Here is a 12815-nt window from a genome sequence, read left to right as displayed (position 1 = left end):
AGTTTATGGTTTCAGGTCTCATATTTAGAACTTTAATCCATTTGAGTTTATTTTTGCGGTTGGTGTTAGAAAGTGGTCCAGCTTCATTTTTTTGCATGTAGCTGTCCAGTTTCCCCAATACCATTTATTGAAAAATCTGGCTTTTCCCCAGCGTATACTCCTGTCTCCTTTTGTTGTAGATTAATTGACTATATAAGTGTGGGTTTATTTCTGGACTCTTTATTCTGTTCCATTGATCTATGTGTCTATTTTTGTGCCAGGACCATACTGTTTTGATGACTATGGCTTGTAGTATGTCTTGACATCTAGGATTGTGATACTCTCAGCTTTGTTCTTCTTTCTCAGGATTGCTTTGGCTATTTGGGGTCTTTTGTGATTCCCTACAAATTTTAGGATTACTTGTTCTAGTTCTCTGAAAAATGTCATAGATATTAATAGGGATTACAATGAATCTGTAGGTTGCTTTGGGCATACAGTATGTTTTCAGAGATTCTCCAAAAGATACTATTTTCCCTTTGTAATTCTTAAGTAACCTTGCAGTGGAGAAACCTGTGGGATACCACCAGACATCAAAGGTACTACCAGACAGCATGAACGTCCTGATATGATACATTGAGAAGGATGCATCACTTTTGTGAATCTCTTGCCAAAATAACCCAAATTTAATCATGAGGAAAAAATAGACCAAAATTAAGGGATGTTTTAAAATTAAGTGTCAAGGTCATGAAAGACAAAGAAACACCGAGGAACTATTCCACACTGCTAGAAACTAAGGAGACCTGACAGCTAAACGCAATGGGAAATCCTGGATTGTATCCTGGGTCAGAAAAAGAATATTAGCAAGACATTTGGTAAAATCTGAATAAACTTTGTATGTTATATAACATCATTGTATCAATGTTAAGTCTACGGTTATAATCCTGGTACTCTTGTTCTGTAAAATGTTAACATTTGGGGACTCTGGGTGAAAGTTTACAGCAAATCTTTATTCATTATTCATTTATTTATTTTACAACTTTTTGTTAGTCTGAAATTATTTCAAAAGGAAAGGTTAAGATAAAAATAATTTTAATTTATGGTTGATTAAGAATAGAGTTACCTAATTCCACTCACTGGTAGTTCACATTTTCCAAACACGTTTGATTTTGTGGTTTATCCACCCTACAACTTCCTGCTTCCCCTCCTCTTATGAACACATCCTGTAGGAAAACCAGGAGCTTGGCTGAGAAGTAAGAATGTACTTTCCACTCCAGTCCAAGAGCTACCAGGCAGTCTGGTCTGTCTTCAGTTTGAAACAGGTGGAGATACGGCCCAAATCCATTTGCCAATGAATCTCTGGATCTGGGGTTTGTTTGGGTTCCAAGAGGCTCTATCTGTATGAGCAGAGGTTTTAAATCCTCTGGGGTTAGGAGATAAGGTAAGACAAGTGAATCAGGCTAGATTTGTTTCAGAATGGCTTCTTGAATTGTATTCTTCTGAACCAGGCACCCTTGAGCTTAAATATTAACTTTGTAGAAAGTTCTTCAGCCATACAAAGGAGTATATTCATTCCTGTTTTTTGAAATGTATGACCTCCTGGGTTTCATTTTTAATGCTTTAGTACAGAATACACACAGGAACCAGAAATATTTCACTTTCCTCTTACCATAAAGCAACATTTGGGAATCTGGAAATGCAATAAAATCAGCACCCAACTTTCAAAACTCAGTTGCGGAGGCTGTAATAGGGAGTAGTGGGGTCTGTGGTGGAAAAGAGCTCTAATGCTCTGAAGGCACCACCTGGGCTTCTGCTCCACCTGATTGTTACCATGTAAGAATTTGGGCCCTAGTATCATTAGAAATCCTGATTTTTAAATATGGGCAGCCAACGTACATTATTTTAAAACTGTATATTCCACCTTTTTCGGCCGAACAAATATATCTGAGAACCATCAGTTGGTCCCATCTGATTCAGGCAAAGCGAGAAGGCCCCCTTCTCCCTCTCTAGCCCTTCAGACCCCCAGCTTCCTCTGGGAGGCCCTGTAGAGGGCTGGGGCATGCAGAGTTTAGGTAGAGAGGGTGACTCTAAGAGCAGAATAGCTGGAGGGAACTCTAAGGAGAGTGGTGAGTGAAATGTGAAATAAATGGAACGGTGCCAAGGGCAAGAGAGGGTTTTCTGAAGCCAAGGAAGGTTAAGATTGGGAAAAGGTAAAGGGATGCTAAGAATCAGCTTATTTAGAAGTAGGGGTTCCTGGAAAATAATAGTAATAACTAAATAGTAACTAACTTATTATTGGCCTATTTTGTGTCATTCGCTGGCTCAACTCCTTAAATAATTCTATGAAGTCATTGATTTAAAAAAAATCTTAGGGGTCTTGATCTCAGTGAGAAAGATGGACTCTCCAAAGATCCTGGCTGTGTTCTTGGCTCAAGAAACATTCATCCACTGGCCACGAGACGCCATGCACTGGTGCACTACACCGTTCAGTAAGACACTGTCCCTTCCCTTAGTGAAGATGTCATCAGGAGCTGGAGAGCAAGCAGGGTGGGATCCCCACCAGGCCAGGGGTGGGCCCAGGGGCAGCCAGCACAGACAGGGAGCAGCAAGGTTAGCCTGGGGTCCAGAGACAGTTTCCCCAAGGAGCAGACATTTTAACTATTTGTAAGGGCCCTTCAAAGTTAGCTAAGCAAAGACTAAGGGGATAGAGAAGGAAATTCCAGGAGCAGGGAGGCAACCCCCCACCCCCCATCAGGAAGCGCTGGACCAGTGTGCTTTCTGAGAGAGTGGCTAGAGGGTAGAGCTACTACCCTTCCAGGGTAGAAAATAATGGGCCCTTCCTGCTCCTTCTCCATTTGGTAAATAAACATCTATTAAATTGCACGTGGCAAAGTGAAGATATGGAGAAATTCTCTCAATGAGGATTTATGCATCTGGAGGTCATACCATACCCACTCCTGTGTGAGACTCAGAGGCACAGGGATGTGTGTGTGTGCGCACGTGCTTATGTATGTATATATAATCTTCTTAGAGGGGTGAATAAAGTCAAGATCAGATACTTGAGGCTCTTCTGGTCTGCAGATTTTTTACTTTTTCAGCAATTTCTTTTATAACCCAGTAGAAAATTAAATAGATGATACATAACACTATTTTTGCAAAACCAAAAATCAGTAAGAGGACTGGGGGGGTGGGGGGTAGGTACCATTAACTTTCTCCCATAAGACAGCCTAGTTGACCCCCATGCCAGATTGCAGAGTGGAAAATAACAGGTTTGTTGAAGGAAGGGACCAGGTTTCCTGCAACACATCTCGCAGGGGCCTGTTTATCACATTCAAACAAGGAAACAGCACAGATCACAAGCAGACGGAAACCCACCAGAGATCTGTGTCTGAGGATGAGGCCCAAGCGACGTGGACATCAGTTTCAGAGAGGAGATCCACTCAGTTAGGAGAAGCCATTTTAGAAGTTCCAGAGAATGGTGGGAAGTGGGAAGACAGCAGCTGCTAAAAGTATCTTGTGTTTGTTAATAGTACCTTCTCAAGGCTCCATGGGCCAAAACCTACAGGTTTTATTTGTATGACTGAAAAACTTCTAAGCAATCATAACAATTTGAAACAGAGGTGAATTTGAAGGTCCTAATGCCCTTTATTCATTAGCGTTAATTAGGCACCCATGTACAAATTCTTCCGCCCAAGGTATTAGATGAGTAAAGATCTGCCCTTTAAAAGTTGACTACACCCAAAGAAGTGCCAGAAATCTTCCAAAGTCAAGGCAGAATTGTACCAAAGTATTTAGCAGAGATGAAAAAGCAAAGCAATTATACCCATAATGTGTCTCACCAGAAGATTCTAAGAGGAACACATTAAGCAAGGTTGGTGCACCTGGGTGGCTCAGTCAGTTGAGCATCCAACTCTTGATTTCAGCTCGGGTCATGATCTCGGGGTCATGAGATGGAGCCCCGCATGGGGCTCTGTGCAAGGTGGGGAGTTGGCTTGAGATTCTCTCCCTCGCCCTCTGCCCCTCCTCCCAACTCGAGCACATGCGCATGCATTCTCTCAAAAAAGTATTTTTAAAAAAAGCAAGGAATTTAGGGAGTGGATATTTGCTTATTAAGTGGTTTTGCTTTAGAAAGAATTAATTGGAGGGTTTGCTTATTGATGATTAACATTTGAGGTGAGATGATGGAGCTGAGAAACCTAAAGGTAGCTAGAGTCTTTATCCAGAGTCCAAGAAGCACCAATAAAATACCAGATTTGTACAAAGAGATACGTTCTTGAAGACTCGTGGGCCAATAAAAGGTAAAGTGTATTGTAGGTTTGCTCTAGAAATTCTATCACTTCTCTGTTTACAATGCCAAATGTCACCTTGTTAGGTTTTTAATGCCTGCGGTCAGATCTGCTTTGCGCAAAGATTAGTACCTGTTCCTTCGGTCGAGGCATGTGCTTGCTTTGGGGGCTGGAGGAGAGGCTCTGAGCCTGGATAGCTTGGCCTTGTTTGTACAAGCTGAACTCATAGTAGCTTCAGAGTTATTGCTGGATGACAAACTGCACTCTGGTTCCTCCCCTCCCTGGTGACTCTGTCTGTGACCAGAAAAGCCAGTTAGGCCTCCTGGCATGCTCTGAGGTGGAGGCTGCTGGAGAAGGAGCAGGTGGACTGCTTTCAGTGCATCTGTGCTTTTCAGAATGGGGGATTCTGGTGCCTTGCCTGCAGAATCCTCAAAACATATCGTAAACGCGAGAGAATGATGGTAGTGCCAGCAAAGATGGAGTCCACCATGGACACCTAGCCCAGTGCTGGCAGAGAGGAAGCACTCAACAAAATCTGAGGAGATAATGGAGTAAAAAGAAGTGGTCCTTTTCATAAGACCAGAGTAATATGAGACCTGTCCACAGGTCACCATGGATGACAGAGACAGAGCGTAGCACGGAGCCTCACACGATATGTTTAATATTGTCTCCATCTCTATAATGGGTCACATCCACCCCACCACCCAAGGAATTTACATGGGTTTTTTAGGCCCACATTAGAAATTTCAATTACTTTTCATCTGCAGTCTTTTTCATTATTTTGGCAACTCTTACGTCAGAGACTCAAGCTGTCTTCAAATGTCCCCTCTCCCCTCTTTCCTTTACTAACAGAGCTTCAGAGCATTAGCTGGACACACAGCCACCTGCTAAACGACATTTCCCAGCCTCCCTTGTAGTTAGGTGTGGCCAAGTGCCTAAAGAAATAAAAATAATAGCTTGCTCTCTTATATGTGCCAGGGAACTATTCTAAGTGCTTTAGACATATAGCCCATCTGATTTTCACCATCACAGGTAGTGTTAGGAAACAGAGGTGCAAAGACTTCGTGACTTAGGAAGACCACATGGAAAGCAAGTGCTAGAGCTGGGACTGCAGCCCCAGAAGTGGGGCCCACATTCAGCCCAAGGAAATGTGAGTGGAACTTCCAGGTCATGGCCTCAAAGGCGAGAGAGTTGCTCTCTGTTGCCCCCTCTCTCCTTCCTGCTAGCTGCTTCCTGCTTCCTGCTTCCTGCCGTCTTAAACAACAAGATGTAAGCGCATGTCAAGGATGTCAGGACAAGATAGAAGGAGACTGTGTGTCCAGCATCATAGCACTATCCCATCAGCCTGGATTGCTCATGCTCAGGTTGTTACAGAAGAGAGAAAGACTTTATCTGATTTTAACCACAGTTATTTGGGGAGGGACGGGTAGTTAATATATCCCAATTAATCTATCTTAAGTAAAGAGTGAGGTCGTGGAGGGAAGGGAAACAGGTCTCTAAGCACCTACTATATATCCAGTGTCTTCACACGTTATCTCATTCACTCCCCACAAAGTTCTGCATATAGATGTTGTGAGCCAGTATCTGCAATGAGCAATCTGAGGCTCAGAGTGGTTAAGTAACTTGCCCAAGAACACAGAGCTGGTATGTAGATAGGGTGGGATTTCAACAAACTTCTCCAAAGGCCTCTTTTTCACTCTTCTACAGCAATGCTCTGGGGAAAGGTGACTTACTCATAAGAGGCATTTCCACAACATCTGTGATTCATAACCCTTTTATTAGTTACTCTTCAAAGCAATCTGATCAGATCGGTATCCTTAGTTCCATTTCATAGATGAGAAAACAGACAAGACAAACAATTAAACACCCCAAAGTCCACAGAGGGTGTAGATTTAGTCAACACAGCCGCAGAAATTCAGGGCTGATGACTCCTCTCCCAATACAATCAATTTGAGAACCCAAAGTCCTTATTCATCAAACTTACAAAGTGTCTTCTCATTTTCATGAATCTTAACAATGGAGGGAGGAAAGCCAATTGCTGACAGCACAGAAATATTGTGTTTAACCTGAGTTTTAGAGGTTTTTCCTGAAAGGTTGACTATGTTCAAGGTTTGTTGGTCACATTAGACCTTCCAGCTTGCAGGGGATGGTTACATAAAGCCCCCCTAACCTGGAAGCTGGTCTTCTTCTGGAGACAAAGGCAGTGGTCACTGGGATTCTCACTTGCTCTCTCCACGTGTAGCCTCAAGATGGAAGACCTGGAGACCCCCGAGTCCAAAGTACTGTTGAATTCTTTCTTTTCCTGCAGGAGACCAACTTTCTTGGTTCCTGGTCTATTTGGGAGAAAATGTTCAAACCTCCCCCCTCATATCTCCAGGGTTAACACGGGCAGACAGACCAAGCTGGAATCTGCATCTCCCTCCCAAATTCCCAGGGAACGGAATTAGCAAGGGCTTAAGCCCCTTGCCTACCTCCTCATCCAATCAACAATGATAGATGCACTGCAACCATGTGGATTTGGGGACAAAACCATTCCTATTGAAGCAGTAGGGGCCAGATGACTTAGTAAAGTGATCCTCAACTCTAGTTGAACATTAGCATCACCTGGGGAAACTTAAACCACCAAAGTCCAAGCCCTATCCCTAGAGACTATGATTTAATTGGTCTAAATGCGATGGAATCCTGGCCTCAATGTTTCAGGGAAGTCCCCCAGATGATTCTTTGTAGGCCATAGTAAGGTGTTTGCAATGTATTTAACAGCAAAGAACTCTTTCAGAAAGATTTTAAGCATGAAATTGTGTGTTCAGAAAGGCTGTCCCCTTTGCTCTACGGTTTGTCACTTCTTACATTAAAGAAACATCTGAAGATCTCGCTACGTGAAGAGTGGTTCCCCTACTGACAGCATTAGCATCACTTGGGAACTTCTTGGAACTGCACAGTCTCAGCCCCGCACCTCGCCTCAGACCTGCGAAACTAGAATCCGCATTTTATCGAGATCCAAGGGTGCCTTGTGTACACACTGGAATTTGAGAAGCACTACCCTAAGACCCTGGTCTTCAAACAGTTGCAATTGGAGTCATCTGGGGAGTCATCTCCCTTATGCCATCATTAGACCGTGTACAATACCCGTTTTTAAAACTACTAAGGCTAGGTCCCACCCTCAGGGGTTCTGATTTAATTGGTGTAGAGTCTGGATATTGGGGTTTTTGAGAGCCCCCCAGATGACCATAGTAGGCAGCAAAATTTGAGAACCATGGCCGTAACAGTCTTTCCTTCCCATACACCCCCTCTCCTCAACCAAAAATAAATAAATAAATAATTTAGGGAAGCCAACACTGCAAATCCCACCTCTGTTAGGTTGGTGAATCAACTGTGAGAAAGTAGTTATCCTATTTGTGTTATTTGACTTAGGCTTAAGGATGGTAAATAGCTCCAGGCAAAATACAGCCCCAAAGATTCAACTTAAATCTTTATGAGTATTGATTTGGAAACTGTATGCCTAATCCTCTAGCCCTTTCCTCTCTAGAGCTGCACCCCTAGGTGTCAGCCTGGAGTTCTCTCCAAGCCACTTTCTGAAGGCAGGGAAAAGGGAAGACATTTTGAGGCACACTTCTGTGTCCACAGCACAGAATGCCATTTTTTCTTGTTTTGATGTCTCAGGGCAGAGAGATTTTTCATTTTGCCTAAGAGCTCCGCCTTCTGGGCTGCTCAATTTATGCTTTGCCCCTGCTCTGAGCAGCTAAACCAAAAAGCACTCCAGAGCCCATCAAGCAGGCTCATGTGGTTTTTTTTTCTTTCAGCCAGATATCATCAGAGGGAAATAATTGAAAACTACTATGGAACAATTGTCCTTTTATAACAAGGTGACCTTTACTGGGAGAGGGAACCCCTTTGCTTTATTATCCTCGAAATTAGCCTCACAGGAAAGGGTCTGTGCTCTCCCCTGAATGGCCATCATCCCCCAATCCTGGGCTTTTCATTGTCACCTTTCAATCTTCTCAACTCCCTCCTTCTTCCCCCCTTGGGGAGGAATCATGTTTCCTAAAATGGGTTGAGGCAGATACTGAAACTCAAAACCAGAAAACGTAGATCTGTGGGAGGTAGGTGGCAATGAGGGGCTCTAGCCATCAGTGGCTGGCGAAATATGGCGCAGCCAGAGATAGAAGACTGAATGAACAAGGAGCTTGGTCATCTCCCCAAATCTGGTTCAAATGAGCAGCCGTCTGGAACTATGAAAATATGCCACGGTTCCTTAGATCTTCTTTGAACCAGGTCTTGAAGTTGAAGGATGAGTACATGTATAATAGGATGGGTTGGGTGGACATTGAGGTTACCTCTCCAACATTTATCATATCCCCCATCATTATGGGATGGCCATAGTGGGAGAATAAGTTTGACTCCACTCATAGCCCCATGGCTGGACCCTGATTGGTTCAAGACAACTGGGAGAATCCTACCTCCCTTTGGCATCCCAATTGGTTTGAAGGGAAGTTGGACTGTGGGAGGAAGACTGAGCTGAAAAACAGAGATGCAGCCCTCAGGGATGGCTCTCAGGAATCCGAGCGTACATACCCCAGCTCTCTTGCCCCTGGGATGGGAGAATTCTATGTCATGTGTTGCATACCATTTTTTGGAGGGACTAAGCTTCAGGTGTTCAGAATCTATAACTAATTTAACAATGCCCTCTTTATTGGCTGCCGTCCCTTCCCCTTATCACTTCCCAATTCTCTTCTCATGTTCCCTTCAGATGCAAAGGTAGACTACTCATGCTCAATTCCTTCTCTCAGGTCTGCTTCTGGGGAAAACCTAAACTAAGTTGTGTTCAAGATGAATTTTTAGACCAAATGCATAGCTTTCCCTTTGTGGATGCTGTGGTGCTTATTGACCCTCTGCCTGGATGCCTTTTCTTCTTAGTCTCTGCCAGACAAACTCCTATTCATGCTTCAAGACCCTGCCCCAGGGCCTGCCCCACCTAAGAGTTAGTCATGGCCTCCCTTATGCCATCATTAGACCGTGTACAATACCCTATTGTTGGAATGACCTTGTCAGAATTAGGTGTTCACCTGGCAGTCTTTTTTTCTGTACTGAGTGCCTTGAGGACAGGTACCTCTATTCCCCAGGGATCAGCACAGACCTTGGTCATAGCTGGCACTCAGTAAATATTGCTTGAATCAATATATGAATAATCTAACTAGTGACTCATGTCTAACCAGCATCTAACTAGAGATAGGCATTCAGCTCTCTAGAAGTTAGAGGTTAGATTTCCTTTATTTCAACTGCCATTCTAAACAGAGGTTCTTAACCTACACAGATTCTGGGGACCTGGGAGCCCCCAGAAATTGTCTGCAGAACCATGCATGTCTGGGCATTTATCTGAGGAGATCTTTGCTGTCATCAGATTTTTCAAGAGAGTCTTTGACTCGATTCATTCAACAACATTAGTAATAATCGTGTACCAATTACACACCAAGAACTGTGCTAGATGCTGTGTGGAAAACAGTGAACAAAACAGACAAAATCTCTACCCTCATAGAACTTACATACCAGAGAGGGAGAAAAAAATAAATTGTGAATGGAGATCAGTGACATGTAGAAAAATAATGGAGGAAAGAGGAAAGGGAGTATATGCTGTTCAGCTAGGGTGGCCAGGGAGGGCCTCTTGGGAATGGCAGCATCTACCCCAAAGATCTGAGGGGAGCCATGGGGCTCATGCCCATGGGAGGATGTGGGAGAGAATCCCCTAGGCAGAGGGGACAGCAAGAGCAAAGTCCCCAAGGAGATGCATCCCAGGGCAGAAAGGACGCTGATGCAGCTGTAAGAGGTAAACAGAAGGAATGAGGTCAGAGTGGTGTTGGGGACAAATCTTGGTCTTCTAGATCATAGCGAGGACCTTGGCATTTGTTCTGAGTGAGATGAGGAAGCCACTGGAGGGTTTCAAGCAGAGGAGGAGCTCATTCAGAGGTGGGTTTTATGAGGACCACTCCTGTAAATAGACTGTAGGGGGCAGAAAGCAGGGAGACCAGTGAGGAGGTGACCCCAGTAATCCAGCAGAACGATATGGGGGCTTAATCCTGGTGGTTGCAGTGGAGGAGGTGCGAAGGGGTTGGATTCTGGAGGTATTTTCAAAATAGAGCCAACAGAATTTGCTGTTGGTTGGCTGGGGTGTGAGAAAAAGGATTGACAATGACTCCAAGGTTTCAGCCTGAGCATCAGGAAGGATGGAACTGCCATTAACTGAGATGGGAAATCAGTCTGTGGGAGGGTAGTGAAGGAGAGTCCCATCCCTGCTCCAGAGGGGCATCCCATGTGGTGACAATAAACCTGTTGCTCTCTCCAGCTGCTTCCTGTCCTCCGTGAAGCCCAGGGAAGTATAAATCATAAACAAACACTTCTTTAAGAACTTTCTGAGGCTGAATCCATAGAAGCAAGTACTGGAGTCTAGCCCTAGAACCGTGGGGAGAGGTATTTGTTTTCATAATTAATAATCTTTGAACAAGCCTGGTCCAGACAAAAGCATGAGGGAGGCATCCCAGGGCATCTTTAGCATTCTGCAGTTTTTTAAATCCAGATTTGTTCTCATCCTCTAGAACAGTGTGTGACAGTAGAAGGAACAGGGATTGCTTGCTCAGATAGCCCCAGTTATTAGCTGGGCAGTGCCAGGTGAGTTATTTAATGTCTCCTGCCCTGGTTTCCTAATCTGGAAGCAATAGTGGTTGCCATATGCATTACATGAAATAGAAGCATGTGTTCCCCTGACTATTGCTGTGTAACAAACTACCCCAACACTAAGTGACTGAAAGCAACCACTATTTTTTTTTTTACCCCGGATTCTGTGGGTCAGGAATTTGAGGAAGACTTGGCTGGGTGATTTCTTTGATCTTTGTTGTATCAGCTGAGGTCGCTCGACTGGGGGATGGACCAGTCTGGAGCATCCAAGAGGGCGTCACTCACATCTGATGTCTTGGCTAGTGTTGAATTTGTGTTCCACTATGGTGATGGTTTTAAAACACAGCTCCAAATTTATTGATACTCCTATCAAGAGGGGTCCATGTCCCCTCATCTATGTCCCACTTTTGTGTGTGCATGAAAGTGATGATATGTGACTTGGACACTTAGGTCATAAAAGGCTAGGCAGCTTCCACCTTTTTCCTGGGAATTCTCACTTTTGAAGCCCAGAGCTACCATGTAGGAAGTGTGACTATCTTGAGACCGCCAGATGTGAGGAAGCCCAAGCCCCATGAAGAGGCCATGTCTAGGCACTCTGGAGTACTGTCCTAGGTAAGCCCAGCCTTGGAGACATCTTGGCCCAGAGGCCAGACTAGTGAGTGAGAACTCTCAGATTATTCCAGCCCCCACTGCCAAGTCTTCCCAGACATTATAGAGCAAAAACAAATCAGTTCTGTACTGCCCTGTCTGAATTCCTGATCCTTAGAGTCCCTGACATGATAAAATGGTGGTTGTTTTACACCACTAGCTGTTGGGGTGGTTTGCTATGTAGCATTAGATAACCAGAATAGCCACTATTAACGTTTTTACCTTGTGCATGCTACTTAAACTTTCAAGGGCCTCATCTGAAAAATGGGACTAATAACGGTACCTCCTTTCTAATCAGGTTTTTGTGAGTACAGATAAAAGACTTGTGTCTGGCATGTAGCAAATACTCAAGAAATGTTTTCACTATCGTTCTCCTTGGCATGGTCAAGCGCTCAGGGCTGTGACCTTGCAAGTTTTGTTTTGTTTTGTTTGTTTGGAGGAATCTCCATACTGTTTTTCATAATGGTTGTGCTAATGTTTATATTCCCACCAACAGTATATAAAGGTTTCCTTTCTCTGCATGTTCCCCAATACTTATTGTCTCTTGTCTTTTTAATAAAAGCCATCCTAACAGGTGTGAGGTGATACCTCATTGTGGTTTTGGTGTGCATTTCTCTGATGATGAGCGATGTTGAGCACCTTTTCATGTACCTGTTGGTCTTCTTTGGAAAAATGTCTGTTCAGCACCATTTTTTTAACTGGATCATTTGTTTGTTTGTTTTGATCTTGAGTTGTAGGAGTTCTTTATATATTTTAAATATTAACCCCTTATCAGATAGATGGTTTGCAAATATTTATGGACCGGCTCTTTGTGAGGGGTCAGTCAGGGAAGGGTTTACAAACTCCTTTCTAAAAACTGACTTGTCACTAACTCCTACTTCAAAATGTTAACATTTTTTATCTTAATGATGCTAACTTAAAGCAGATGGACTATTCCATTAATAATAATTATTCCATTAATCATGAACTTATGTATGCGGTGTCACTTGCAGAATTATCTAATAACCAACAGTGTTGTCTTTCAGCTGGGGTCCCTTAAGCAGTTTCAGTTTTAAGACTAATCCTTCGCCCAAAGACCCAGGTCCTCGCCTGCCACAGGTGATACGTATTTAGGCTGTAGGAAGCAGGAGCATGTGACAACTGTATACCCACTCTCCTCCCTTCCCCACCCAGGGCCCAGCTGGCTCACTTTAGCTGCCAGCAGGAGGAACAGTCTTCCAAATTCCCTTCCCCCCCACC

The sequence above is a fragment of the Eumetopias jubatus genome, unplaced genomic scaffold, assembly GCF_037043125.1.
Source record: "Eumetopias jubatus isolate StellerSeaLion01/CBP00866 unplaced genomic scaffold, mEumJub1_p1.0 scaffold_1, whole genome shotgun sequence".
NCBI lineage: Eukaryota > Metazoa > Chordata > Mammalia > Carnivora > Otariidae > Eumetopias > Eumetopias jubatus.
The sequence above is the reverse complement of the archived record's forward strand: the minus strand, read 5'-3'. Positions refer to the sequence as shown.